At 38.5% G+C, this 18,138-nt stretch overlaps 1 pseudogene; it reads left to right on the forward strand.

Annotated features, from left to right (window-relative positions):
- Positions 1-16,830: 16,830 nt before the first annotated feature.
- Positions 16,831-17,683, forward strand: LOC119802878 (annotated as a pseudogene).
- Positions 17,684-18,138: the final 455 nt, after the last annotated feature.

Genomic DNA, 18,138 nt, shown 5'->3' on the forward strand with positions numbered 1-18,138 from the left:
TTTAATAGCTAATACAGTTGAGTGAATGGAAACATTTAGACATAGGATTACAGGAGTATGATTCTCTTGGAGGTGAGATGCTGCAGTGAACATCTGTGAGACCCATCTATATTCTTGGAGATGATTGCACTGAGTAGCATGAAGTTGGACTCCTGTTCTGTGCCAGTGTCACCTCATTGATGGTCACTCGGGGTGACTGTTGAGATTGCTTTCTCTTCTGTTGCTCCATTTCCATATCCCAAGTATGACTTGTATTCATATTTTGTGCATCTTGAGAGTGTCAGAATTTCAAGTGCTGAGTTTACTGTAAATTGCCTCTGTATTTAATTTTAAGTAACATTTTTTTCAAATATTTCTTTTCATGGAGGAGTATTTTCTATTCACTAGACGAGTATTTCCTAGTCACTATTTTGTGAATGACTGAGGTCTCAGTAAGGCTGCAGATACCTATTTATGGGAAACTGTCACCTTAGAAGGAATGGGAATTGAGTGTAGAGGATCCAAGTGTCTGAGCAATGTTTTTATTTTAAAAGACACCATTTAGATTCAGATGTAATTTCACAAAGACATGATAGGCTAAAATACAAAATGGAAATGGGCCTTTCACAGTACCAATGAGCCAACACACCGAACCTAAGGAGCCTGTAATAAAGCTTTCACTGTCCGACATCATTTTCCTTCAAGAGTACTTCCATTTTCTTCTCTGTGCTTAGAGACAGTCTTATTGTATAGAATAAGCTGGTTGATGGAGGAGAGTTATCTGTCTATGTTTCTTTCATTGGTTAATTAATAAAGAAAACTGCCTTGGCCCTTTAAGAGACAGAAAATTAGGTAGGTGGAGTAGACAGAACAGAATTGTGGGAACAAGGAAGTAGAGTGGGGGAGACGCTTCAGGCAGTCTCCATAGGGAGTCTCCATGCTTCTCCTCTCCGAGATGGACGCAGGTTAAGATCTCTCCTGGTAAGCCACACCTCGTGGTGCTATACAGATTACTAAATATGGGTTAAAGGAAGATGTGAGAATTAGCCGATAAGAGGCTGAAACTATAGGCCAGGCAGTGTTTTAAAAGAATAGTTTCCATGTAATTATTTCGGGTGTAAAGCTAGCCAGTGGCTGGGTGGCGGGACGCAGCCCTGCCGCTTCAGACTACAGCTGGTGTCCTACTCTTCACAATTCTCTTGTTTCAGCTTTTCACATGGTTGCATTGTAGGCATAAAATTCCATGACCATCTAACAGCCCACATATTTAATGTGGATCTTAACAGGACATGTTCATAAAAACAGTAGGAGACCCGGTGGCAAATTAATTTTCTTGCTGTTGAAAAGTGCTGATTTCACCCACAGACACCTACAGGCAGAACACCACAAGCTGGGCTTTATTCCATGAAATATTTTATAATACAGTTCCTATTCCTATGATTATCCGATGATGAATTCTTTTAATTTTAGCAGCAATGTGGAGTTGATGTTCTTATTTTAAACAACATCACTCTCAATGTATTGCCTTTTTTTGGTAGGATGGAATCATACTTTTTTTTTAATGACAAGTGTCAACTCTAGTTCCAGAAATCACAGTCACTGCATGTATCATCTTAACTACAAGGTCAGAGCCTGGGGAGGGCACAAATCAATAATCCCTTTTCTTTTCTGCTTTTCTATCCCTCTACTATTGCCTACTTAGCTTTTGTTAGTCCACAGTGTTCAGACGATGTGCAGATGTTAGCCCGTCAATCAGTATCTTTTCAGAAGTTCCTCATGAAGAGCCAGTATTCAGTCATTTACAAGAAGCCACACACTGCCTGTTGTTTTTAAACATGACAAGCAAATAGAGAGAAAGCAAGCTGTTTAAACTAGACTTGCAGTTATTCCCCTGAGAAAAGAACATATAAAACAGCACAATCATGTCACTAAGACAGAAACTCTCAGCATAAGCACAGATACCTGTGGTCAAAGAAAATACACAGGCGACTCTTTCCTATACACAGCACAGAGAACAAATACTTCCCAAACTGTCATGGCTTGCAGCCAGAACATAGCTCACAAATAGTGAGTAAAGATGTTCAACTGACAGCAACCTCAAGGCTTCTCCAGTGCGTCTGAGAAACTGAAGATGCCTCTAGCTTGCTGTGCTCTACCTGCTTTCTTTAAGTCAGGATCCCATTTGGAGGCTGGTCCTGGAACATTTGATGGTAAGTGCCACAGCATGAACTACCAGGATGCTGCTATTGATTGTTTTCCATATGACTTTCTTTTTGTAGTTTAGTCTACACTTATTCTCGTAGAAATCAACCAGATTTTAGAAACATTTCAAATTCAGCTTCTTTGAAATAATCTCAGGGGATTTGAATTCCTACCCCCAGTTCTCGTCATACAGTAAGGCTGTGGTGCATGGCTTCACAGTCATCACTCACAGCGGTTCTTCAGTGTTCTCTGGGCCTTATTTATATATATATATATAATATATATATATTCAGCAGACACAAACATGTCTCTTAAGGTCTCTTTTGATAATAGGATGTTCTTAGGAATGTAGTTTTTCTTTACTTTTTATCTGGCTTCTTGATCAGTTGAAACAATCATTTTTAATATTTTAAAATATAATGGAAGCAATTAAATTTTCCCTAAGGTAGCTAATACTTACTGTGATTAGTGTTATTCTTATTTTGAAACAGATTTAAAAAGAATTTTGGGGATGGAGAGATGGCTCAGAGCTTAAGAGCACTGACTGCTCTTCCAGAGGTCCTGAGTTCAATTCTCAGCAACCACATAATGGCTCACAACCATCTGACATGAGATCTGGTTCCCTCTTCTGGCATGAAAGTGTACTGCAGGAGGAACATTGTATGCATAATAAATATTTTTTTAAAAAAAGCAGTTTGAATACATGGAGCAAGTTTTCTTCTAAACTAGTTGAAATGCAGGCTGCCAGAGATGCGCTCTATATTCTCTGAGTTCTCATAGCAAAGATGACAGACCTCAGATTCACATCACCCAGTGTGTTTTATTTTTCATGAAATACTGAGTGTCTATGGTCAAGTCCTATGCATCTGGAATAAGCAGCAGTTTGCAGATTAGGCATGGTTTCCTCAGGAGGAAAATCCAACATTCACATTATCCATCAGAGATTATTTTCTAGGACTATGAGAACTGAAAACGTATTTTTTGAATAAGACAAATTGTTCATATTAACAGGTGACATTTAAGTATTGTCCCATTTTAGATAATTTTGAAAATACCAAGAACACATGACACTTTTAAAATACTATCTCTTCATGGTTCAATACTAAATTGGGGGAAGGAGGTGGATGCTCACAGTAGGGTTTTCTGAGTCTCTTGGTCATACTCTGATTCACTACAGCAAAGATGTAGTGTTCTCTCCTATGCTTTCCTCATTCTTTTTCCTTCTATATCTTCAACTTTTCTGTATTGTCTAGTTAGCATGCCCAGATTTTCCATGGTCTTCTCAAACAACACAGTCGACAAATGCATCTTCAACTTTAGTGATGACAGCTATGTGACATCATTAATTAATCTGTCATCTAGCTATACCTTTTCTCAGTTTGTTTCTATTTGTTAAATGTTATCTTCTTGTTTCTTTGCAAACGGACTGTAATTGCAAAAACCAAGCATAAATTTTATGTTCCTTGATGTGGAATTTGATTTCTCTGTAAATATTCTTGAAAATTTGGGTAAAACAAAAGTCCTTTTTCAATGGATAGCTTTATCTTTCGGAAGATGGGATATAAATACAACAAAAGGAGCCACTAGTTTAAGGTGAATTTCACTACCCTAGTGATCTAGTGGTCTCTGGAAGCCTCTGTGTAAGGCTTCATGAATTGTGTGTCTTTTTCTCAGCAGGGGACCAGAGGCCACTAATGCACTGATATGTTTACTAAAGTAGTGACAGGGTGCACCAAGCTTTCTTCCTTGGTCTTGGGCAGCTTTCTCTTGTCACACCCACATCTTTCCTTAGCTCTGTGCTTAGGGAGAGTCCCAGTAACCTCTGAAGTTATTCCCATGCTGCTCCATTCTGTGTGGTATTGACACTGAAAGCTCTTGTCTCCTTTACTTTCACAGAAACTTGTCCTTTGTTCACAACTCAGCAAAGCCTCTGGGTTCTTGCCAGCTTTCCAACCTCTGCTGTCCAGTGTCCAGCAATAAGCAAGAACATTTCAAGTCTTTTCTTCTCTCTGTCTCTGTTGCTTGATTCTGTGTGTGTGTGTGTGTGTGTGTGTGCTATGCCACATTCAATTTGTAAAACTTTCAATTTATTCAATGTTTATACTAGGATCCTACCATAATGCTAAATAAACTGTGCTGAAATTGACTCTTTATGTGAACTTTTGAGATGTTTTTCTGCATATTGTCTACAATTGACTATGTATACATAGCCTCAGTCCCAGCTCATCTGAAATCCACCTTTTCTATACGTGAAGTCTATACCATGATATTATGAATTTAGACATTTGCTGACAAACCCACCCAAGCTTATTTTTTATGTTGTGTGTTTGTGTGAGGGGAGGGCTCTGGTATCAGTGTTTGTGTAATATGTGTGTATGTATGTGAGCTTGATGTTGTGTGGTGTGGAGTGAGGTTGGCATGCAATTGTGTCTATGTGTGTGTCTCTGTGGGGGGTATTACTGGGTTTTGTGGATTTTCAATGGAGAATTACCATTACCATTATGTAAAGTCAGCAGTCTAATCTTTGAGAAATGAAAGAAAAATTAAAAATGAAAACCCTCCTGACAACGGAACATTTATAACTCAAGTTTTTTCCCAATGGATTATCAAACCTGAAACTAAGCTGACAGTATCAACCCAAACCTTAATACTGACACCTCCTGAATATCACATTTCTGTGTGACAGTTTTTATGACTTACAACAGAAAATGTTGCTCTATTGCTTCTTTTTCTTTGATCCTATCACAATTTCTCTTGCTCTCTCATCTTATCTCTATGAAAAATATTTTATTAAGCCATTCTGACAGGTGTAAGATGGTATCTCAAAGTTGTTTTGATTTGCATTTCCCTGATCGCTAAGGAGGTTGAGCATGACCTTAAGTGTCTTTTGGCCATATGAACTTCTTCTGTTGAGAATTCTCTGTTCAGTTCAGTGCTTCATTTTTTAATTGGGGTAATTAGCATTTTAAAGTCTAGTTTCTTGAGTTCTTTATATATTTTGGAGATCAGACCTTTGTCTGTTGCAGGGTTGGTGAAGATCTTCTCCCAGTCAGTAGGTAGCCTTTTTGTCTTAGTAACAGTGTCCTTTGCTTTACAGAAGCTTCTCAGTTTCAGGAGGTCCCATTTATTCAATGTTGCCCTTAATGCCTGTGCTGCTGGGGTTATACATAGGAAGTGGTCTCTTGTTCCCATGTGTTGTAGAGTACTTCCCACTTTCTCTTCTATAAGATTCAGTGTGTTTAGATTGATATTGAGGTCTTTAATCCATTTGGACTTGAGTTTTGTGCATGAGTTTTATGGATAAATTTTCATTCTTCTACAGGTTGACATCAGTTATGCCAGCACCATTTGTATATACTCACTCATAGACATGATAAAGGTCAGTGAGCCTATAATTCCTGATCCTGGAGAAGCTAAATAAGAAGATGAACCCAAAGAAAAACATATAGTTATCCTCCTGGATATTAGAAGTAGACAAGATTGCCAGGCAAAAATTGGGATCTTGGGGGTGGGAGTGGGGTGACAGTAAGGGGTGATGGGGAGATGTGGAGAGAAAAGTGAGGAGGGGAGGATGGAGAGACCCTGGGTGAATGGGATGGTTGGGATGGAGGAAGGGTTGATAGGGGAGCAGGGAAGAAGATATTTTAATTAAGGGAGCCATTTTAGGTTTAGCAAGAGACTTCACTCTAGAGGGATTCCCAGGTATCCATGGAGATGTCCCCAGCTAGTTCCTTGGGCAGCTGAGGAGAGGGAGCCTGAAATGGCCCTTTCCTATAGCCATACTGATGAATATCTTGCATATCACCATAGAACCTTCATCTGGCGATGGATGGAGATAGAGACAGGGACCCACATTGGATGGCAGGACTGAGTTCCCAAGGCCCAAATGAGGAGCTGAAGGAGGGAGAACATGAGCAAGGAAGTCAGGACAGCAAGGAGTGCACCCACCCACTGAGACGGTGGGGCTGGTCTAATGGGAGCTCACCAAGGCCAGCTGGGCAGGGACTGAAAAGCATGGGATCAAACCGGACTCTCTGAATGTGGAGGACAATGAGGGTTGACTGAGAAGCAGAGGACAATGGCACTGGGTTTTGATCCTACTGCATGTACTGGCTTTGGGGGATCCTAGTCTGTTTAGATGTGCACCTTCCTGGACCTGGATGGAGGGGGGAGGACCTTGGACTTCCCTCAGGGCAGACTCTTTATGTGAACTTTTGAGATGTCTTTCTGCATATTGTCTACAATTGACTATGTATACATAGCCTCAGTCCCTACTCATTTGAAATCCACCTTTTCTATCCGTGAAGTCTATACCATGATATTATGAATTTAGACATTTAGTATATACCAAACTCATCTTTTTGGGTCTGGTTACCTCACTCAGAATAGTGTTTTCTATTTCCATCGATTTGCATGCAAAGTTCAAGATGTCATTGTTTTTTACCGCTGAGTAGTACTCTAATGTGTATATATTCCACACTTCCTTTATACATTCTTTCATTGAAGGGCATCTAGGTTGTTTCCAGGTTCTGGCTATTACAAATAATGCTGCAATGAACATAGTTGAACAAATGCTTTTGTAGTATGATAGGTCCAAGGCCCTCCCTACTATATCTTGGATAAGTAAGGTATCCATCCAAAGAGAATAGGATCCCAAAAAGGCAGTACATGCAGCAAAGATAACTCCTAGTGCCACTGCCAGTGACCACTCAGTCTGCCCCAGCCATGCAAGTGTCAACCACATTCAGAGGGACTAGGTTAGTCCTATGTTTGTTCTTTCCCAGTCCAGCTGGAGTGGGTGAGCTCCCATTAGCTCAGGTAAACTGTTTCAGTGGATGAACCATCCATGGTCTTGACCTCTTTGCTCATATTCTCATTCCTTCCACCCTTCAACTGGATCTTCGGAGCTCTGTCCAGTGCTCTGATGTGGGTCTCTGTCTCTGTTTCCATCTGTTGCTGGATGAAGGTTCTATGGTGATATTTAAGATAATCATCAGTCTGACTACAGGGAAAGTCAAGATCGAGCCCTGTCTCCCCTACTGCTTAGGGTTTTAGGCAGGGTTATCCTTGTGGATTCCTTGGAATTTCTCTAGAGCCAGGTTTCTGTTAACCCTATAATGGCTCCCTCAATCAAGATATCTCTTTCCTTGCTCTCATCTCTGTCCTTCCTCCATATTGAATATCCCATTCCCTCAAGTTCTCCTCAACTCTCCTCTTTTCCCCTCTTCTTCCTCTTCTAACCACCATTCTCCCCTCGCACCCATGTCCCAATTTTGTCAGGTGGTCTTGTCTGTTTCCAGTTTCCAGGTGGGTCTATAAATGTTTTTCATTGGGTTCACCTTATTACTTAGCTTCTCTAGGATCATGAACTATAGGCTCATTGTCCTTTGTTTATAGGTATAGTGCACTTATGAGTGAGTACATACCATATTCATCTTTTTGGGTCTGGGTTATCTCACTCAGGATAGTGTTTTCTACTTCCATCCATTTGCATGCAAAATTCAAGTTGTCATTGTTTTTTATCACTGAGTAGAACTCTAATGTATAAATGTGCCATATTTTCTTGATGTGGGAGAGTCTTCTGTTTGTGTTGATTTCATTCGTTAATAAAGAAACTGCCTTGGCCCATTTAATAGGCCAGCCCCTTAGGTGGGTGGAGTAGACAGAACAGGAAGAAGGAAGTGAGGTAGATGGCTCAGACAGTCGCCATGCCTCTCCTCTGTGAGAAAGTCACCATGAAGCCAGCCACCAGGTCAGACATGCTGAATCTTTCCCAGTAAGACACCACTTTGTGGTGCTATACAGATTATTAGAAATGAGTTAATCAAGATGTGAGAATTAGACAATAAGAGGCTGGAACTAATGGGCCGGCAGTGTTTAAATGAATACAGTTTGTGTGTTGTTACTTTGGGGCATAAGCTAGCTGTGCAGGAGCCAGGCAGGACAAAAAGCAGCTCCGCAGCCCATCACTACATTTTCTTTATCCATTCTTCAGTTGAGGGGCATATAGGTTGTTTCCAGGTTCTGTATATTACAAACAATTGTACTATGGACATAGTTGAACTATGTATGTTCAGAATCTTTAGACATAGTATGTCTAAGAATCTTTTGGGTACATGCCCAAGAGTGGTATTGCTGGATCCTGAGTTATGTTAATTTATAATTTTCTGAGAAACCACCACACTGATTTCCAAAGTGGCTGTACAAGTTTGCATTCCCACCAGCAATGGAAGAGTGTTCCCCTGAGTGTTTGATCTTAGCCATTCTGACAGGTATAAGATGATATTTCAGAGTTGTTTTGGTTTACATTTTCATGATAACTAAGCATGTTGAACATTTCCTTAAGTATCTTTTGGCCATTTGAGATTCTTCTGTTGCAAATTCTCTGTTTAGTTCAGTGCCCCCTTTTTAATTGGATTATTTAGAATTTTAATGTTTAATTTCTTGAGTTCATTATATATTTTGGAGATCAGTCCTTTTTGTGATATGGGGTTGGTGAAGAACTTTTCTCATTCAGTAAGCTACTTTTTTGTCTTATTGACTGTGTCCTTTGCTTTACAGAAGTTTCTCAATTTAAGGAGGTCCCATTTATTTATTGTTGCTATCAGTGTCTGTGCTACTGGGGTTATATTTAGGAAATTGTCTCCTGTGTCTATGCATTGAAGGCTACTTCCCACTTTCTCTTTTTTTAGGTTCAGTGTGGTTAGATTTATATTTAATCCATTTGGGCTTGAGTTTTGTGCATGGTGACAGATATAGATCTATTTTTATTCTTCTACATGCTGACATTTGGTTATGCCAGATGCTTTCTTTTTTTCCATTGTATAGTTTTAGCTTCTTTGTCAAAAATCAGGTGTTTATAGATGTGTGGATTAATATCCGGGTCTTCAATTCAATTCCATTGGTCAAAGTCTCTGTTTTTATTCTAATACAAAGCTGTTTTCATCACTGTAGCTCTGTAATAGACCTTGATTTCAGGGATGGTGATGCCTCCAGAAGTTCCTTTATTTACAGGATTGCTTTGTCTATCTGGTTTATTTGTTTTTCCATATGAAATTGATTTTTGTTCTTTCAAGTTCTTTGAAGAATTGTGTTGGGAATAATTGTGGATTGCAATGAATCTATAGATTGCTTTAGGTGGGATTGCCACTTTTACTATGTTGATCTTACCCATCCAAGAGCATGGGAGATCTTTCTATTTTCTGGTACCTTCTTCAAAGACTTTCTTCAAAGACTTAAAGTTCTTGTCAAATAGGTCTTTCACTTTTTTGGTTAGTGTTACTTCAAGATATTTGATGTTATTTGTGGCTATTGTGAAAGGTGATAAGGTGATGTTTCTCTGATTTCCCACTCAGCTTCTTTTTCATTTGTATATAGGAAGGCTACTGAGTTTTTTGAGTTGAGCTTGTATCCTACCACATTACTGTAGGTATTTACTAGCTATGGGAGCTCTCTGGTAGAGTTTTTGGGGTCACTTATGTACACTATCATATCATCTATAAATAACAAAAATTTGACTTCTTCCTTTCCAATTTGAGTCCTCTTGATCTCCTTTTGTTGTCTTATTGCTATTGCTAAAACTTCAAGAACTATGTTGAAGAGATATGGAGAGAGAGTGGACATCCTTGTCTTGTTCCTGATTTTAGTGGAATGAATGTGTGTTTCTCTCCATTTAATTTGATTTTAGCTGTCAGTTTGCTGCATATAGCTGTTATTATATTTAGATATGTTCTTTGCATCCATGATATCTCCAATACCTTTACCATGAAGGGGTGTTGGATTTTGTCAAGTGACTTTTTAGCATCTAACGAAATAATAGATTTTCGTATGTTGAACCAACCCTGCATCTCTGGGATGGAGCCAACTTGATTATGGTGGATGATTTTTTGATGTGTTCTTAGATTTGGTTTGACAGTATTTTATTGAGTTTTTTGCATCTATATTCATGAGTGAGATTGGTCTGTAATTCTCTTTCTTGGTTGAGTCTTTGTGTGGTTTTGGTGTTAGGATAACTGTAGCCTCATAAAAAGAGTTTAACAATGTTCCTTCTGTTTCATCATGTGGAACACTTTGAGGATTATAGGTATTAGCTCTTCTTTGAAGTTCTGGTAGAATTGTACACTAAAACCTTCCAGCCAAGGATTTTTTTTTGGTTGGGAGGTTTTTGATGACAGTTTCTATATCCTCACAGCTTATCCATCTATTTAAATTTCCCACCTGGTCTTGATTTAATTTTCGCATATGGTATTCTTCTAAAGCATTGACAATTTCTTTTACATTTTCCAATTTTGGGGAGTACAGGTTTTTGTAGTATGACCTAATGATTCTCTGTATATCCTTAGTATCTGTTGTTATGTTCCTCTTTTCATTTCTGGTTTTGTTAATTTGGATGTTCTCTCTCTGCCTTTTGATTAGTTTGGACAAGGGTTTGTCAATCATGTTGATTTTCTGAAAGAACCAGCTTTTTGTTTCATTGATTCTTTGCATTGTTTTCTTTGTTTCTATTTTGTTGATTTCAGCCCTCAATTGATTATTTCCTGTCTTCTACTCCTTCTGTGTGAGTCTGCTTCTTTTTGTTCTGAGCTTTCAGGTTTGCTTTTAAGTCACTAATGTGAGCTTTCTCAGTTTTCTTTATGTGGGCACTTAGTGCTGTGAACTTTCCTCTTAGCACTGCGTTCAAATTGTCCCACCAGTTTGGATATGTTGTGCCTTCATTATTGTTGAATTCAGGAAGTGTTTGATTTCTTTATTTCTTCCCTGACCCAGGGGTGGTTCAGTAGTTGACTGTTCAGTTTCCATGCATTTGTAGGCTTTGTCTCTGTAATAATGTTGTTAAAGTCTAACTTTACTCCATGGTGATCCAATAAGACACACAGGGTCACTCCACTTTTTTGTATCTGTGGAGGTTTGCTTTGTTACTGAGTATGTGATCAATTTTAGAGAAGGTTCCATGAGGTGCTGAGAAGAAGGTATATTCTTTTGTGTTTGGGTGAAATGTTCTATAGATGTCTGTTAAGTCCATTTGATTCATTACATCTATTAGTTCTCTTATTTCTCTGTTACGTTTCTGTCTGTTTGACCTGTCCATTGGTGAGAGTGGAGTGTTGAAGTCTCCTACTATTAGTGTGTGGGGTGTGAGTGTGATTTAAGTTTTAGTAATTTTTTAACATATGTGGGTGCTCTTTATTAGGGGCATAGATGTTCAGGATTAAGACTGCATCTTGATGAATTGTTCCTGTTATGAGTATAAAGTGTCCTTTTCCATCTCTTCTGATTGATTTTAGTTTGAAATCAATTTTGTTAGATATTAGGATAGCTACACCTTTTTCTTAGGTTTCATTTGATTGGAAAACATTTCCCATCCCTTTATTCTAAGGTAGTGTCTTTCCTTCAGGTTGTGGTGTGTTTCTTGTATACAGCAGAAGGCTGGATCCTGTTTTTGTATCTATATTCTTAGCCTGTGTCTTTTTATAGGTGAATTGAGTCCATTGATTTTAAGCAATATTAATAACCAGTGGTTGTTAATTCTGGATGTTTTTCAGTAGTAGCATTTGTGTATTTCCCTTCTTTGGTTATGCTGGTAGGGTGTTATCAGATTCCTTTGATTTTAAGGGTGCAGTTAGCTTCCTTGGGTTGGGGTTATTCCTTTTAGTACTTTCTGTAAGGGTGGGCTTGTGGATATGTATTGTGTCAATTTATTTTTGTCATGGAATATCTTGTTTTCTTCATTGATTGTGAATGAAATCTTTGCTGGGTATAATAGTCTGGCCTTGCATCTATGGTCTCTTAGTGTATGCAGCACATCTCCAGGACCTTCTGGCTTTCATGCTTTCCATTGAAAAGTTGGGTGTAATTCTGATAGGTATACAATTATACATTACTTGTCCTTTTTCCTTTTCAGCTTTTAATATTCTTTCTTTATTATGTATGTTTTGTATTCTGATTATTATATGACAAGGGGATGTTTTTTCTTAATCCAGTCTATTTGGTGTTCTGTAAGCTTCTTGTACCTTCATAGGAATATCCTTTTTTAGGTTGGGAAAGTTTTCTTCTATGATTTTGTTGAATCTAGTTTCTGTGCCTTTGAACTGGAGTTCTTCTCCCTCTTCTACCCTATTATTCTTAGGTTTGGTCTTTTCATAGTGTCCCAGATTTCCTGGATGTTTTGTGTTAAGAATTTGTTAGATTTGATGTTCTCTTTGATCAATGAGTCTATTTCCTCTATATTATCTTCAGTGCCTGAGATCCTTTCTTCTATCTCTTGTATTCTGTTGGTTATACTTGTCTCTTAGTTCCTGTTCATTTAGTCAGATTTTCCATAACCAGAATTCCTTCTGTTTGTGTTTTCTTTATTACCTCTATCAGATTCAGAACAGACTGATGGATGGGGAACCAGATCAATCGTTTTAGGGATTGCACTTGATATAGCAAAAGGAAATAGATGCATTTTCTCACTAGCCAGCAATGAATAATTTGGGATAGAGAAAGATGAGGGGGAGCAAAGAGAGAGGGAAAGAGAGAGAGAACAGAGGAGGAAGGCAGAGAGATACTTTTTTCACAAATACAGTTTTACTAACAGAAGCTTTTTCTTGTTACCACACAATGTGTTTGGATTGAAAGAACCCCATCAACAACTATTATTATTGTACATTGTCCCTAACACAAAATAAACTTTTATCTCCTGAAATTTGATAAATTTTCATGTTAAGACAACATATGAGATTAAACAATGACATCCATGTATCAAGAAAGTGACATTTTATGATGAAGAAATATTCATTTAAAGTATATATAATTCATTTTGTGTGAGCTGAATCTTTAATATAAGCCAGTCTCAAGCCAGTTTTTCCTTCACTCTTTAAACCAGTGATGAGCAGTATTCATATATACAAACTGTATTCTAAATTACAGTTTGTGTTAGCCTAGCAGGTACTGCTCATTAGTCAGAGAGAAACAGTAGATGTAAAAGTGAAGGAATAAAGACAAATAAAACAAAAACAATATTGAGCATGTGTGAGTTACAAGTGTCTCCATCACAAAGTTGCAGGCTTGTGATTCAATAATCTGTGTGGTGGACCAGTTTTACAATCATCAACAGCATCTGCTTATAAGGGCTTCCTTTGTTCCTAATCAAGCAAATGTGATATTTAATATATTTCCATGACAACTGCCTAACAGAGAGAGGGAGAGGGGGAGGTAAGGGAGAGGGATATAGAGCATGAGAGGGAGCAGAAAGACAGACAGAGAGATAGATAGACACACAGAGGTAGAGACAGGTTGACTGACCATACTGACTGGGATGAGTAAAGAAAGGATGAGCATGGGCAGTAAGCTATGGTATAATCCTTTCCACCTGCCTTGCTCAAGTCCTCTAGTTTGAGACTTGGTTTGTATCTCAATTAGTAGAGTGATTGTCTAACATTCTTGAGTCTAAAAACCCTAATCAACTAGGAGTGAAAAATAAGTTTAGAAATGCACCTGTTCAGAGACATGTGTTGAAGATGTTGTGTTGGAAAAGAAAAACTTAACAGAATCAAATGAGTTTATAGAAAGAAAAAGAGTTTAGTCAGTGAATTCAGTAGGCAGCTTCACTACAGAGATGATGCTGACATTGGAAGGATATGTCTAAAGAGAGGGAGAAATGGAATGTTAAGAGAGTAGCAAGAGGGAGGAAGGTCCTCATGTGGGTTCTATGTTTGTTTGCCATACACTTTCTTCTGTCATTGAGGTTTGGGACCTTTTATAGCCTGAAAATTAGTGTTCCCCACATTCTTACTTCATTTATTTGGTAATATGGATGCATGTATCCCAGGACAGTCTCTGGTTATGCATCTGACAATGAGTTTCAACACCTGATCTTCCTTCTTCCACTGCATGAATTCATATTTTATAGGCATGTGGTACACTAGGGTTATGTGGCATAGGTGATGGAACCTGGGGATTCTACATGCTGGGTAAGTATTCAAATGACTTAGCTTTAGCCTCTCCCTCAAACATGGGCCTTTGGAAAGTACAAGAAGTATTTTAATATAGTTCACTGCCCAGGCTCTTACCCTAGGTACTCATACAGAGCTTCTGTCTCCATGTCTCTTAAAAGACTCAAACTAATGGCATCTCTGGTTTTCCAACCTGTTGCTAGCACTTTGTGTGATTCCTTGACTTCCATGACTATGTGAGCTGTTTCCTACATTGTACACTGAATGATTTTTTTATATAGCCTCCTCCACATACTCATTGTTGTGCTTCCCTGTATAACTCCAACAAATACATCATACAAGTATTATATTGCCATTTTTTCTGATTTTTCTTAGCTTTATGACTACCAAATATGTACTGGGATTGCAATTAAAATTGGTATAATATGACTGTGCAAACAGGTGTTAAGAATTACTAAAGTTCTCAAAAACAAACAAACATACAAAAGATGTTGCTCAATGGTAGATTGTTTTCTACAATGTGAGGAGTTATATGTATAACACACAATACTGATAAATAAAATAAATAAACAATAAAATAAAGTAAACAATATTATTTAGTTTTGTATATCCAAAGCTCATACCAGTATTATACAATATGTCCCAGTGCCTGAAGGCAGAAATTCTCTATGAGTCAAAGATTATGGAAGAATACACAGAAACATTACCATCTGGACACAACAGGGAAGTTGAGTATATGAACTAATAGTTATTGTGAGCAAATACACAAGTTTCATGCAAGCTCAAACAATACCAAGCAGGTGGACATGAAGTCACATGCCTAGCTGAGTATTGTCAATAGATAGCTGCTGGAGGAAAGATGATGTTCCTTAAGATTGTTGTCCTTGGTAAGTTGACTGCACTTCAATGGAAGCCTGCACAAAGAAGAATATGTAGGCAACTCAAATGGACTTGATGAGAAAAAGGAAAAGTAGTCACAATTTGGGAGAGCTATATGGGATTTCCCTCTGTATGTTTTACCTTTGTTTAATAAAGAAATTGGCTTGGACTGATAGTGTATAGTAGAGCTAGGCAAGGAAAACTGAAGTGAATGCTGGGAGAAAGAAGGGCAAAGCCAAGAAAAGTCATGTAGCTCCACTGGAGACATTTACCAGAACTTTCCCCGATAAGCCACAGCCCCATTGCAATACCCAGATTAATGGAGATGGGTTAGTTTAGGATATAAGAGTTAGCCAGAATTTCTGTCAATCTGTTTATTTTGAATAAATGCTGATTGGCCAGGCAGGAAGTATAGGTGGGTCAACCAGACAGGAAGTAGAGGCAGGGCGATGAGAACAGGAGAATTCTGGGAAGAAGGAAGCTCTTCCCACATTCCTGATTCAGCAGTAGAAAAAAAGACACCCACTTTTAAAACTATGGCTTCCTGGTTTGCCAGCACCAATGGCTCTGACTCTTTTAGGAGGTTCAACTATGGAGCACTTGAATGGGATTTGTGGGCCCAGATGCTTTTATGCCTGCTTGGGGTTAGGAGGAAGGTGGTTGAGACCAATGCCGGCAGTTCAGCGCCCCCAGCCTGGGCAAGTGGCAAGATCAGTTCTACTAGGAGTGCACAGGCAAGGATAGCATGGCAGATTCCTGCTGCCATACACAGAGATATTTCCAGACAACACAGTTTACTACAGGGCAGATTTAGCTATTACTCTGATAAAATGGGTTTATGAGCTGCATGCTCCTTTTAAAGTTAAAGTGGTAAGTGTGCCTCCTACCTAGCAGTCCCAGGTCAGCCATGTATATGTATTTCTGGTCTTGATTAAGGTATTGTGTTTGTCCAGCTCATTTAAAAATGTAATGTATAATTAAGATATATAGATTAATGGATAATCATCTATAATAGTCAAGTTTATAGTCATGTTAGTTACATTTTCTAAATGTACAGAGATGTATTTCAGATGGATAGGCATTTTTCAAACCTTTCAAAGACTACAGAATATAGCATTTAAATGCTTAAGAAATTAAGACTATTCATGACAATGAGACATATCTTCTCCTGGCAGCACCAATCTACTTCAAGAGGAAGATGGGTAGCTATTTGATGGGTACATCAAAGAGGCTCCTCATAGAGCTGGCTAGCTATTTGGGCAAGAAACTGCTCGTGCCTTGACTGCTTGATGCTATGCTGTGTGAACTAGATGTGCAGGGCCCACAGAGAAATGACTGCTGAACCTGACTTAAGGTGAGATGGTCCTTCAGTGTTCCTGCTTCATTAAAGGGTCTGACAGACATTCTGCAGGATACAGAAGAAAGTGACTGATAAACTGTCAATATAGGTGGGGCTGTCTTTGAAATTTCTTGCTTCATCGAAAACTCTGCTGGATGCTATGGGCCTGTAGGCTGAAGATGGATTCCCCAATGGTACAGAAGAACTTTGGTGACTGTCCAAGCAGTGAGATGTCTCTGTCAATTCTAGAGTTTTGGAAGTTGCTTACAATGCACTTCCTGTTTACTTAGGAATATTATATTCTTCTGAAGTATTTGATGGAGTTGAAGAATAAATAGTTATAGTTTTCCTTAGTTATGATGAAAAATAAAGTAGACATGAATATTGTAACTGGCTTTTCCCTGGTGTGATTACATCCTACATGTCGGTTCTGAGGAGCAGCAGGCAGTGCCCTCCGTCCGACTTCTCTGCCACCAAAGAACGCGCCTCCACCTCATGGAAGACTCCACAGACATGGACATGAGCCCTCTAAGGCCTCAGAACTACCTTTTTGGTTGTGAACTAAAAGCCGACAAAGATTATCACGTTAAGGTGGATAATGATGAGAATGAGCACCAGTTATCTCTAATAACGGTTAGTTTAGGTGCTGAGGCAAAAGGCGAGTTACACATCATAGAGGCAGAAGCAATGAACTATGAAGGCAGTCCAATTAAAGTAACACTGGCAATTTTGAAAATGTCTGTACAGCCAACAGTTTCTCTTCGGGGATTTGAAATGAAACCTCCTGTGGTCTTAAGATTGAAGTGTGGGTCAGGGCCTGTACACATTAGTGGACAACATCTAGTAGCTGTAGAGGAAGATGCAGAGTCAGAAGATGAAGATGAGTAGGATGTAAAGCTGTTGAGTATGTCTGGAAAGCGATCTGCTCCTGGAGGTGGCAACAAGGTTCCACAGAAAAAAGTAAAACTTGATGAGGATGAGGATGATGATGATGATGATGATGATGATTTTGATGATGAGGAAGCTGAAGAAAAAGTTCCAGTGAAGAAATCTGTACGAGATACCCCAGCCAAAAATGCACAAAAATCAAACCAAAATGGAAAAGATTTAAAACCATCAACACCAAGATCAAAGGGGCAAGAGTCCTTCAAAAACAGGAAAAAACCCTAAAACACAAAAAGGACCTAGTTCTGTAGAAGACATTAAGGCAAAAATGCAAGCAAGTATAGAAAAAGGTGGCTCTCTTCCCAAAGTGGAAGCCAAGTTCATTAATTATGTGAAGAATTGCTTCCGGATGACTGACCAGGAGGCTATTCAAGATCTCTGGCAGTGGAGGAAGTCTCTTTAACAAAATGGTTTAAACAGTTTGAAATATTCTGTCTTACTTAATTTCTGTAACAGTTGATATATCTGGCTGTCCTTTTATAATGCAAAGTGAGAACTTTCCCTACTGTGTTTGATAAATGTTGTCCAGGTTCCATTGCCAAAAATGTGTTGCCTAAAATTCCTGTTTAGTTTTCAATGATGGAGCTCCATCCTTTACTTGGTTTTAAGTATGTATGGAATGTTATGATAGGACATAGTAATAGTGGTGGTCAGATGTGGAAATGGTAGGGATACAAATAAATATACATGTGAAACAAACTCAGTATTTTAATAAAGTAAAAAAGATATTATAACTGTAATTCTTGTTTGATAACTGTTTTGTTATATGTAATTTTACTATATTAAAGTTAAAAACCTTCCTTTTTATTTAAACAGAAAAGGGGAGGTGATGTGGGATTCCCTTCTGTATGCTGTGAA

This window comes from Arvicola amphibius, chromosome 12 (assembly GCF_903992535.2).
Source record: "Arvicola amphibius chromosome 12, mArvAmp1.2, whole genome shotgun sequence".
NCBI classification, from domain to species: Eukaryota; Metazoa; Chordata; class Mammalia; order Rodentia; family Cricetidae; genus Arvicola; species Arvicola amphibius.